Raw genomic sequence first — 11,337 nt, forward strand, 5'->3', positions numbered from 1 at the left:
AGGAAAAAAACGGAGAAAAAAATGCGGCGAGTGGAATAGAAATTATTTAAAAAATCATTTCATGAATTTACTTCCATAAAATTTTTAGTAATAACTTAAAAATATTTTAATAGAGAAGCAGATTTGGTAAGGAGGAGCTGCAAACATCATCTTCCAAAATCACGATCATCAGTAATTTTTCACGTGAGCGCATGTTTAATCACTGAGGCAAAACTCAAATTACTAAACAGAAACTTAATGTAAATATTTAATATTTAACATCAGAATATATAAATATTTAAATAGCTTCTCAAGCACAAAGCGCTCAATACATAACATAGAAACGTTTTTTGGAAGTGCAGAACTGAAAGGAATCGCTGCGTTCCTTTGCTCATTTTTCTCTCCAGTGGTGGGATGTTACACATTGTATTAAAAAAATCACTTTATTTATTTTACTGTTCAATGATCACACAAATGTCTGTTTTCATGTCTTATTTTGTCAAATTATGCTGTGTTTTGTTTAAACAAAACATTTACTTTACTTATAAGATGATAGCCATGTCAAAATGATGTATTGCCTCTGAGCCTTTGGCTACAATCAAGGTGTAGCAGTGATTTTCAAGGGGATGCAATCCAACCGTTGTGTGGCTTCACCACACCTTCCTCAGGGGGAAGCTCTGCTCCCTTGTAGGATTGTATTTTATTTTTGGTTGACCTTCTGCTCATCGTTCTGGGTGGCTTGTACGCCAGTAATACAGATATTTTGCGCTATATGACACATATTAATAAGTCCCCCCCACTACCCCCCACCCCCCAGTGTGGTCATGTCAGCATGAATGGATCTCCCTGCTCTCTCCTGTGAGTCGCGACTGAATTTTCCTTCACCACAACGGAGGCCGTTGTATTTTGCAGATGGGCGGAGCATCGACAGCCCTATGACACCCCCCCCCCCCCCCGCTGCCGGTCAGTCTTTCCGGAACATTCCACGGATTGTTAAGGTCCCTTCTGAGAAATGTTAATGCAGTTAAAGTAAAAGCTCCTGTGAATTGAGGAGAGAGGGATGAATAATTCACGGCAGAAAAATGTGTGAAAGATCCCAAATGATGGGAAGATTATGCATTATTAATTGTGTGTAGAAATATGGGACGAGGCGTGGAGGGTTGGTGCTGAAGTCTCGGCGCTCTGCAGGGGCCGCTGTGTGTTCTTCTGCTCCGGACCCCCTGCTGTTTGAACAACGTTCATCTGCTTGGCGGTTAAAAGTGTAAAAGGAGAGGGGTTTGGAAGAGATCCCTACCACTGAAAGTGGCATGTCTCTTGAGGGTATTGGTTCTGGTACTGGTTCTAGGTCTGCTCCTCCTTCTGAGGATCCTGAGGAGATGTTCTCCACCGCTTGGTCCAAGACCTCCCCTGACCAGATGCTTCCCCTGGGCTGTTGTTGGGTCGAAACCCTTCAAAAAGCTTTGCCCTTGTATGTTGCTGATTCAGACACGGGTTCAAATTTGTCTCTGTGGAGTTTGCACGTTCTCCTCATGTTCATGTTTCTTCCAGGTGCTTTGGTTTCCTCCCACAATCCAAAGAGGTGAATTGGTGACTCTGAAGTGGTCGCAGTATGTGTGTCTGCGTGTGATTGGCCTGGGGTGGAGTGGTGTCCTATCCACAGTGTACCCTGACTCTCACCCTATGCTTCCTGGATAGGCTCTGGACCACCATTATCAATGTGGTCAATGTGGACCACTGATGGTGTTGACCACTTCTTCTGAATAACGTCTCACTCTGCAGGGCGTGGAGTCCATTCTCACCGGACCCTGAGACCCACCTTTGGGAAACATTGGAACAGGCCAATGGCGGTATCGACGTCCTTTGAGGAGACTCTGACATGATGCAAGCGCAGCGGCACGTCCCGCAGGCAGCCTCTGCAACTGGCGGGATGAAAGAGATGAGCGCGTCCTCCTACACCCCCTTCCCGCTTCCCGCTCGGCTCGGCTCGGCTCGGCACGCAACCCGCCTGCAACGCGACCGCAGACACAAATCAAAGGAGACCAGAGAGGAGCGCGGCGTCACGAAGCCAAGGAGGAAAGGCGTCTTTGCTGTCAACAAGGGGCCCTTCTGCGAGACGCCCCCCCTGGGGAGACACAGGCAGAGAGGAGAGAGTAGAGAGTGAGGTGATCAGTTCTTTTTCTTCTTCTTCTTCTTCTTATTATTATTATTTTTTGGGTTCTATGGCAGCACCTGTAATCACAGCTGTTGATGATGCTGTATGAGAAGTGCGCTGTGTGACGATGATTGGTGATGATGCTGTATGATGAGTATTCTGTATTATGATGATGCTCAATGATGATGTTTAGTCTTCGGTCTTGTTCTGTTTCATCCCCTAGCAGCACTGAGCTGTCGGCCGTGACCCCACACCACACCGGTGTTTTCTATCGCTGGGACACCGTTAAAAATGAACACAGTGTTACTGCAGTAACCACTGACAAGCGAACCCAAATCATAGCGACACTCATTTACATACACCATGCTTTACTGTGCTTCGCCGTGGTCGGAGCATCACAGAGGGGGGTGACGTGAAAAATACCCAGAACCACCGATGACAGTAAAACAGTGTTAATGCCGCCGTTGGGCATCGGCGCGTTTCCTCTCTGTCCCGCAGCAGTGCATTGTGGGATTGCGGTGTATGTGATCTCTAGGACGGATCTGCGTCAGCCCCCCCCGACTCCACTGTTCTCTGGAACAATGAGGAATTGATGGTGGTGAGAAACGGCTCTTTGTCCGATAGCATCGCCTAGCGACGCCCCTCTGTGTCCCGCTCTCGAACCGGCGGCCGGAATTCCACCTTCAAAGAGCAGCAGGAAGCGTGTGGCCCCTCATCCAGCCCCGTCTCATGGGGCCTCACGCCAGGGCCATTGTATACCTTTCTCTGCAGTGCACACACTCTGCATGGTGTTACAGTGTATTTCACCACAACACACACACACAGGTGCCAGCGATGGAAATGTGGAAACCTCTTTCAAACAGAATTTTTAGTTCCATCAAACATGAATGAGAAGCTTTGAAAAAGCTGCTGCTCTGAAAGCACATGGAGGATCAGCGTGAACGTCGTTTCGACCGCGGTCCTGTCCTGGAGCGGGAGGATGAACCGCACGCCCATCGGGTCCAGACCGTTCCCTGTAACTCAACTTTGCCCACATTCCTACTGCGAAACGGTTGACCGACTGACCCCTTTACGGGGAAGGGACCTCTTGCGGCAGGAAGTGCCGTAGAACAAATACGTCATCTATAACGTTCGTACCTTGACCGTTCAGCATGGTCGGTTTCCAACCACCGATTGTGAACCACAGCTTTGACATACTTATGTTACCAGTTCCACACCAGGCAAGGCCATCAGTGAGGTCTCCAGCGGCAAGGGGGTCAGGTGGACCAGAGCCTTTGTAACACAAACCGTGACCAGTGTCGACCACAGCATTGACCAAAATATTAACCACAGTGTTGACCACACCATAGTTAGGACCCCCCAGTGCCCCTTTCTTTCGCGGGCCCCCAGCACCATGCCTGCAGTGCATACTTGGAAATTCAGGAAGGGCACAACATCATTTTGTGCAATTTTTACAACATTCGCTCTTTTATGACAATTTGAAAAATCAAGGCCCGGAAATGTCTGGTTTATATAACGTATAAAATTAGTATAAAATTATAAAATCTTTGGTTTTCCTTTTGGAAACTTTAAATTCAGCTCAACTTCCAACACCCTCCCCCCCGTCCCCCTTTCAGAAATCCCCCAAAGCTCCTGTTGGACCCTCACAAGGACGTTCACAGGGACCTGCAGAAGTGAAGAAGAGCGTCAGATAAACACACGCACTCAACGTATTTAACCGTAACTTCGTTGCCCATGCAACAGACGGTTGGATTTATAAAGATTACATTTAAAAAGAACATGTCTTATAATCCTCGATGTCCTGAATCCAAACATCCCAATAACACTTTATCAGATTTTGGGATTCATGGGACGACATTTACATAACCGGTGACAGCTGCTGCCCAGACACTGGAGGACGAGGACTGGGATGAGAACAACATTTCACTCGTTAAGTGAGTAAATTATAGTCAAAATTGCAGTAATGTAGCATTGGTTCACTGAGACTCCCATAGGCTCTATGACTACAGGTGTTCCTCAGGGCCCAGTACCTGGACCTCCCCTCTTTCCCCTTTATTTCGAACCCTAATATTGCAAGGGGGATAACAGGTGGTGTAGTGCTTAGTGCTGCTGTTTTTCCTCTTGAAAAACACTGGTTCAAATCCCGCCTCCTGCCGTAGTGTCCTTGATCAAAGTACTTCACCCTGAATTTGCGTAACAAAAATGACCCTGCTGTGCAAATGGATAAATCAGTGTAAGTAGCCCAGTACTGGAAATCACTTTGAAGCATCAGCCAGAAGACATTGTGAGGGTCCTCATTTTGAACCTAGAGGACATATGACCAGTTTGACACCATCAGGAAACGGGAGAGGACGGTAAATCAATGTAAATCGAAGTATGGTGCGCGAATTGAGAAGGAGCAACAAGGTAGGAAACAGTAAAGAGGATCAATCGGAGCCCAAAGGCACAGTGAGTCCCAGGTGCCTCCTGCTACATCATTTACTTTGTATTGTGTGTGTGTCTTTTTTTGAGGTCAGTTGTTGACTGCTCTTAGAAGCTGCAAATAATCTGGGTCAAACACAGTGCAAACAACTGATGATGATGATGATGATGATGATGATGATGACGATAATGATAAAAACAATTCTGGTGATGACAACAGCTACAATGACACTGATGGCGACGACAGTGATGATCACGATGACGATGAAGATGGTGACAACAGCGACAACGACGATGACGACGACGATGATGATGATGACGACGATGAAAGGAGAGACAGCGTAGACATTTTTGTGACACTGAGGCGCAGCGCGATGCTGACGGATCCTGAGGCGGGAGGTTTCACAGAGCATCTCATCCTCCCTTTGCGACTGTGTCCTCGACTCGCGGTTCAGCAGAAACCAGTTATTAAAAAACTTTTATTCAGAAATCCTTTGAAATGGAAATATGATTTGACTCAAAGCCGAATCCAAAGGACATCGATGGAGCTGGACGCCCTGCTCTGAGGACACCAGATACACTCACTCTGTCCCTTAATTGTTCCACCGTGGGGGGAGGGGGGTGGGGGTGCTAACAGTGTGTCACCAGGAACACACATTGTCCATGTGTGTCTTATTGCCTTGTGTGTATGTGAAGGGGGAACTGCATGCCTATTTGTGTATGGAGAGTGTGTGATGCCCTCCCTGATTGTGTTTGTTTGTTTGTTTGTTTGTTTTCTGGTTTCTCCCACCCTCCCTGTCCACACACCGGACCAGGAAGACAAACTCAGTCTATTTTCACTCATTCAATTATAATCAATAACTGCTCATCCTGATGATGGCTCTTCGTAATTTGTTAATGACATCATTTAATCATAATTACGCTGAATGAGAGCCAAACATCTTCTCCACCACAGCTGTAATGAAGCCCAAATCGGCCGCAGGTTTGAGCAGCGATACCACACGCACACAAACACACACACACACACACATTTGTTCATATTTAACGAGTTCCTTTATGTTTCCTCATTTTGTCCAACGATGAAGGACGCTGGTTTATGCAGTGCACCATAAGGCCGTGACACGAGTGGGTGGGGCTTGTGAGTGGGAGGAGCTCCCATATGGTAGGAGGGGCTTGCAGTGGGTGGAGCTCCTGCACCTGGAGGTGGGTGGGGCTGAAACTGAACGATGGAGGGTCTGAGCTCACTGTTGGTCCACAGCTGGAGACACAAACACTGAGATAGATAGATAGATAGATAGATTGGCAGGCAGGCAAATAAACAAAATGAAATGATGACTAATTATAAGTCTGTTATGCGGAACAGAAAGGCAAAAGAAACAGGAGCAATAATGTTAACAATGTGGGCGGAGCATCGAAAGTGAAGAGCCCTTCAATCAGCAAACAAGAAACATGTTTTTTACACGGAAACGTTTCACGCCCTGCGTGTAGAAACCGATTTGGTTCCTGATTGTCAAAGCGAGGGGCACCCCCCACACAATCCCCTCCCCCCGACCCCCACGCCCTCATTACATAACCACGTCGGACCGGTTCTCGCTCCGTCGTACCAAACGGCAGGAGGCCTCAGGGCGATTCGCTTGGTTACGTTCCATGAAGCTGCGTTCACACCCATCAGCTAAATCGAACGCTTTCGAGGAGAGCGGTTGGCAGCGGTCACAGGGAACATTCCAGACCTGAGTCTTACAGACGGAGTGCAGACGCATAATATGTATTAATACCACATATCGCTCAGGGACACGTATGGAACCGCACGCGGGGCCCATGGGATGTTTTCTGGAGCAGAGACGCGAGTCATAACTTGTTTTCTGTTCCTTCCTTTTCTCCCTCCATCAAAATCCATTTAAACAAACGCTTATCTGGAACAATTTAGTGCTGAAACCCTAATGAACATTATGTAAAATTGCTTCTAATGGGAATCCTGCTCTCTGAATCGCTCGGGTCAAAAGTCAAGTGCACGATGGGTAAAGATTTGGTTAGGGTTAGGGTCAAGTTTTTTTTTTCTTTTTACGGATCAGAATGGATCACCAGCCCACCGAAGGTGTCGGGTTCCACACGCTGCCCAACTCGACAGGAATAAATTTCTCCATTCACCATTTGCGGGAATTAAAATCTTTATTCAATAAATAAAATAATCCTAAAAGCTGCCATGCCAATAATAAAATCTAAGATAAAACAATAAACATTAAAAAGAGCAGCTAATATGAAGACCGCATGACAGAACCTTTAAAACACTAAAATCATACCCCATGGCTTAAAACCAAACAGTGGTTTAGGTGAATGATAAATACGTATACAGAATTAGAACACAACGTGCACCCACGCTACACTAAAATAAACATGATAAATAAATAAATAACAATAAATAAATGATTAATACAAACAGTCATTCATAAGTGACTACTTAAAAGTGTTAGTAAGTGCTAAAAATTTTTAAAATCGTGCAAAATAAATAAAATATGCCATAAAGGATTAGAGACCCTACACCTAACATAAAAGACGTAACGCACCACAAAACACAACTCTTACGTTCACCAAAAATAGGGGTTGCGATATTTTGTAAGTGCGAAAGGACGTGCGTTACTTACCCCAGGATGGAGGATCTGCCACAAACCTGTGGGGTCACGGGCAAAAGAAGCCCTTCCACCTCTCTTTGGCTTCTAAGTAACCCCACTGAGTGACGTCTTTCTCCATCCTAAACATTAGGTCGGCCCGGATTTTATGATACACACCCTGGACACCCAGGTCTACCCCTGTCTGGACCAGCTGGGTTCAGGTTAGGGTTAGGGTAAGGAGTTAGAGGTTAGGGGTTAGGGTTAGGGTTACGGTTAGAGTTAGGGTTAGCGTTAGGGGTTAGGAAATAGGGGTTAGGGTTAGGGGTTAGGGTTTAGGGTTAGGGTGAGGGTTATGATTATGGTTAGGGTTGGGGTTGGGGTTAGGGCTAGGGTTAGGGTTAGAGTGAGTGTTAGTGTTAGGTTAGGGGTTAGGAAGTAAGGGTTAGGGTTAAGGGTTAAGGGTTAAGGGTTAGGGTTATGGTTAGGGTTATGGTTAGGGGTTAGGGCTACTCTGATGTTCTGCAGGTGTCCTGCTTCCTGTTCCTCTAACAAAAAATAAGGCCAGTAGGTGGTATAGTGATTAGCGCTGCACTCAAAGAACCCAGGTTTGAATCCCACCTCCTGCTACAGAAACCTCAGTCAAGGTACTTACCCGGAATTGCTACAGTCAAAATGACCCTGCTGTATATATGGGTGAATAATTGTAGTAATTTTGGAGAGCAGTAAACGTGCGACAGTAATAATCCTGGTGGCACCGAGCTCTCTCTCTCTCCACTCGTTCCGCTGGGACGGGAGACACAGGAAGTGGTCCAGTTCCCACACACGAGCAGCTTCAGGAACAGCTGGACTCTGCAGGGAGCAATAGCGCCGCTCTAGTGGTGAGGTGACACAGTAGCTGCATTTGACACTCTTCTGGCCTAGATTCCCATAGTGTGTGTGTGCATATACATTGGAATAATACAGAAGCAGTTTGTTCAGTACAGTGATTTGGGGGGGGGGGGGGGGGGGGCGTTGCCGCCGTGTCCGAAATTCCAGGCATTTCTGCCATATTTCTTGCCCTCGGAACAATCCGGAAGAAAGAAAGAAAGAAAGAAAGAAAGAAAGGGCCCATCGCTCACTCTGTTTACTGTACTTCTTCATACATGAGCTCCTTCTTTCAGCGCTGTGATACTCAGTGTGATGGAACCACAGGGACTCGTATGGAAAAGCAGGAGGAAAGTTCTAGAAGAGTCAACTAGTCACTACAGCAGCACTCCACTCATCGCCCTGGTACTGATTCACCACGGTTAATGTAATAACCGAGTAACTCAGGAGCGTGTTGTTGTCCCCGCCTACGTGAGAGCCTAACCCATTAAGAGACACATTGACCGTGTGTTTTCTACCGTGACCATGCAGCACAACCGGCAGGAGCTCCAGGAGGAGATGATCCTGTATGGAGTGATGGAGGAAACCAGGTCTGGAGCCCAAGCTTTCCCTCCACTCAGCCAAACCCAAACCTCAGACCTCAGACCTCAGACCTCGAACCTCAAACCAATCCTTCGACCCAGGACACCCAGAGTGGGAGGACATGACCCCAGGTCCATTTTCATCCCTCCGGCTAAACCCCAAAACCACCCTAAACCATTTGACCGCAACCGTACCAGCCGACCGCCCGGCAGATCCACCCCCCAAGCAGGGTCTCCCCGCTGACACGGTGTGATACGGAGGAACGCGTTCGCCGACCTGCGCTCGACCGTCATGCTGCACGTTTCCTGGCACGGAGAAGAGCGAACAATAGAGCAATAAAGGGCTCCGATGTTCAGAGGGACTGGAGCCCATTGTGTGAGCTGGTGATTAATGGGAGACCCCCCGCCCCCCCCCGAACCCACTCTGCGACGCCCGAAATAGACGATGCGCCAGTCATCGGTGAGCAGGAAACACGGCTTCTGACCGTCCTGAGGCCGGTGGAGCCGTAGAGTCGGCCGTCCGGGACACCCGCACGCGGAAACACTCTCTGCAACGCGGGCGGTTGCTTCCTGCGCGGCGGGCAGGGCGTTGGTGCTCAGGGCTGCGCTCTAAATAGTCGCCGGATACGGCGGCTTTGACCTTGTCCATCGGCGCCGCTGCAGAACTTTCCTTCTCCATCACGGGGAAGGTGCCTGGACACCAGCTACCAAAATCACAAGCTCATAGGTTCTCGGTTCGGGCCCTATTGCGGTTGAATGAGCTCCCCGTGCCCCTCGGAGCTGCTGAATCCCCATCATGATTCAAGAAGGGTCTCAAACCCATCTCTTCCAGTCGTACTACTCCCCAGATCTCCTAACTACTCCATAACCTTCCATCACACCATCATCTTTATATTTCCTCTCAGTTCCATGTGCGGCTGCTGGGATGATGTAAGTACAGTACAGTAAACACAGTACAGCACAGTGCAATGACAGTAAGTAGCTTAACGCTGCAAGTTGCTTTGGAGAAAAGGGTCAGAAAATTGAATAAACGTAACAAGGGATGAGTTGCGGTTGAGCATCATTCCAGTAGTCCCTGCAGTCCTTCATAGTAATGCAGTAAATTTATACCATGGTGCTTTAATTAGTATTATTACCATATTACCACGATCTTGCAAATGTGCAACAGGCTCCGATGCCACGTGTGTCACACGCGAGACCTTTAATTCCTGCTTTTCCGGAGACAATTAATACCGCTGGGGGGGTCGGGGGGTGGGGGTGAGACTCACTGGAGTCGGGACGGCCCGTGTATTGTTCGAACCCGAGTGTGGAATGGGGGGGGTTTCCTCCCCCTACTCAAAGGGCCTCATCTCCACTCATTGTTTGTCTTCAGCGGAGCCGTGGCGTCGCTGTCCGTCTGCCGCCGACCCCTGCGGCGCAGCGCCGCCCGCACGCGTTCCACACCGCCTGCCGAACCTCCCCCGTCAGCCGCCGCACCCGCCCCACGCGGGGCGCCACGCGAGCCTCTGCCGCAGGCGTGCGCGGAAACAAGGTTGGGGTACAACGCGTGCGGCTCCCCGGTCGACGCCCCCGCGGGAGGTCAGGGGTCGAGCCGCCGGAGCGGACGGCCGTTCGGTCGAATCCCGGATCCGCTGCCCCGCCGCAGCGTTCGTGCTCCGAACCCCTGATCCCCACCGATGTCCCTCCTTCCGAGAATCAGGTCTGAAGAGTTTTCCGCGTAAAGAAACTTTTCTTCAACGCCGTAAATGTTCGCACGTCACGTCGTCAGCGGCAACAGTCACCGTTTCCACGGCCTGTCGATTTCGAGGACTTGCATACGGTTGGAGATCAGGCCACAACCCCAATCCAGACTCGCGGCCCCTGCTGGGTAGATGTTCTGCGGCGAACGAGTACCAGGTGGGGCCGATGCGGTCTAATGTTCAAAGCTGGTGAACCAGGATTTTGGAGAAGTTGCCGTACCCTGTCGAGGGCCAGAAGGTGGCGCGGCGGTCAGAGCCGCTGCCTTTCGCTCAAAGAACCAGGTTTCAATCCCACCTCCTGCTGTACTGCCCTTGATGAAGGTTCTCCCCCCGAAATGGTGCGGTAAGAACTACCCAACCGGAGAAACGGTAAATCGGTGTAAATGGCTTAACACTATAAGTTGCTTTAAAGAAAAGCATCCGATGAATGCAATGAACTTTTCATCTGTGGACTTTGAGTGTTGACGATGGCTGTGAGTCCCTCACGTTGGACCTTTGACTGCACTTGCTGGTTCGACCGTTGAAGATCTGAGGCTTTTCTATTGCCGTGTTTTGCTTTTCAGTTCTATTTGATGAGGATTTTTCGTTGCCCCCCCCAGGCTCGGTTACTGCCTGGATCAGAGCCCCCCCACCCCATGTGACTAGACCCAGTAGCGTGAAGGCCACCCCAACGAAGCCCAAGCCATTAGGAAAACCCCACCCAGACTGAGCACCCCCACCCCGCTGCCATGCAGACAGTGCTGCCTACGTGCCGCCGCGGGGCCGCGGCCGATGCCTGTCAACGTTCGGGGGGGGCGGGGCTTCCTGCCGTGCCCCGAGCGCGCGGGGGAGCCGCACGTCCATTCGGCTGCCCTCCGGAACCCGCCGCGAGTCGGGATTTCGCTCCACCGGCTCGGAGGTCCCCGATTGGTCGAGGAGGCCAAAGAGGAAGCTCCACCCACCCGACCGCGTGACGAAGTCTCGTTACGGGGAGCCGCTCGATCGGAGCCTCA

The sequence above is a fragment of the Scleropages formosus genome, chromosome 1 (assembly GCF_900964775.1).
Source record: "Scleropages formosus chromosome 1, fSclFor1.1, whole genome shotgun sequence".
In the NCBI taxonomy this organism is placed as follows: domain Eukaryota; kingdom Metazoa; phylum Chordata; class Actinopteri; order Osteoglossiformes; family Osteoglossidae; genus Scleropages; species Scleropages formosus.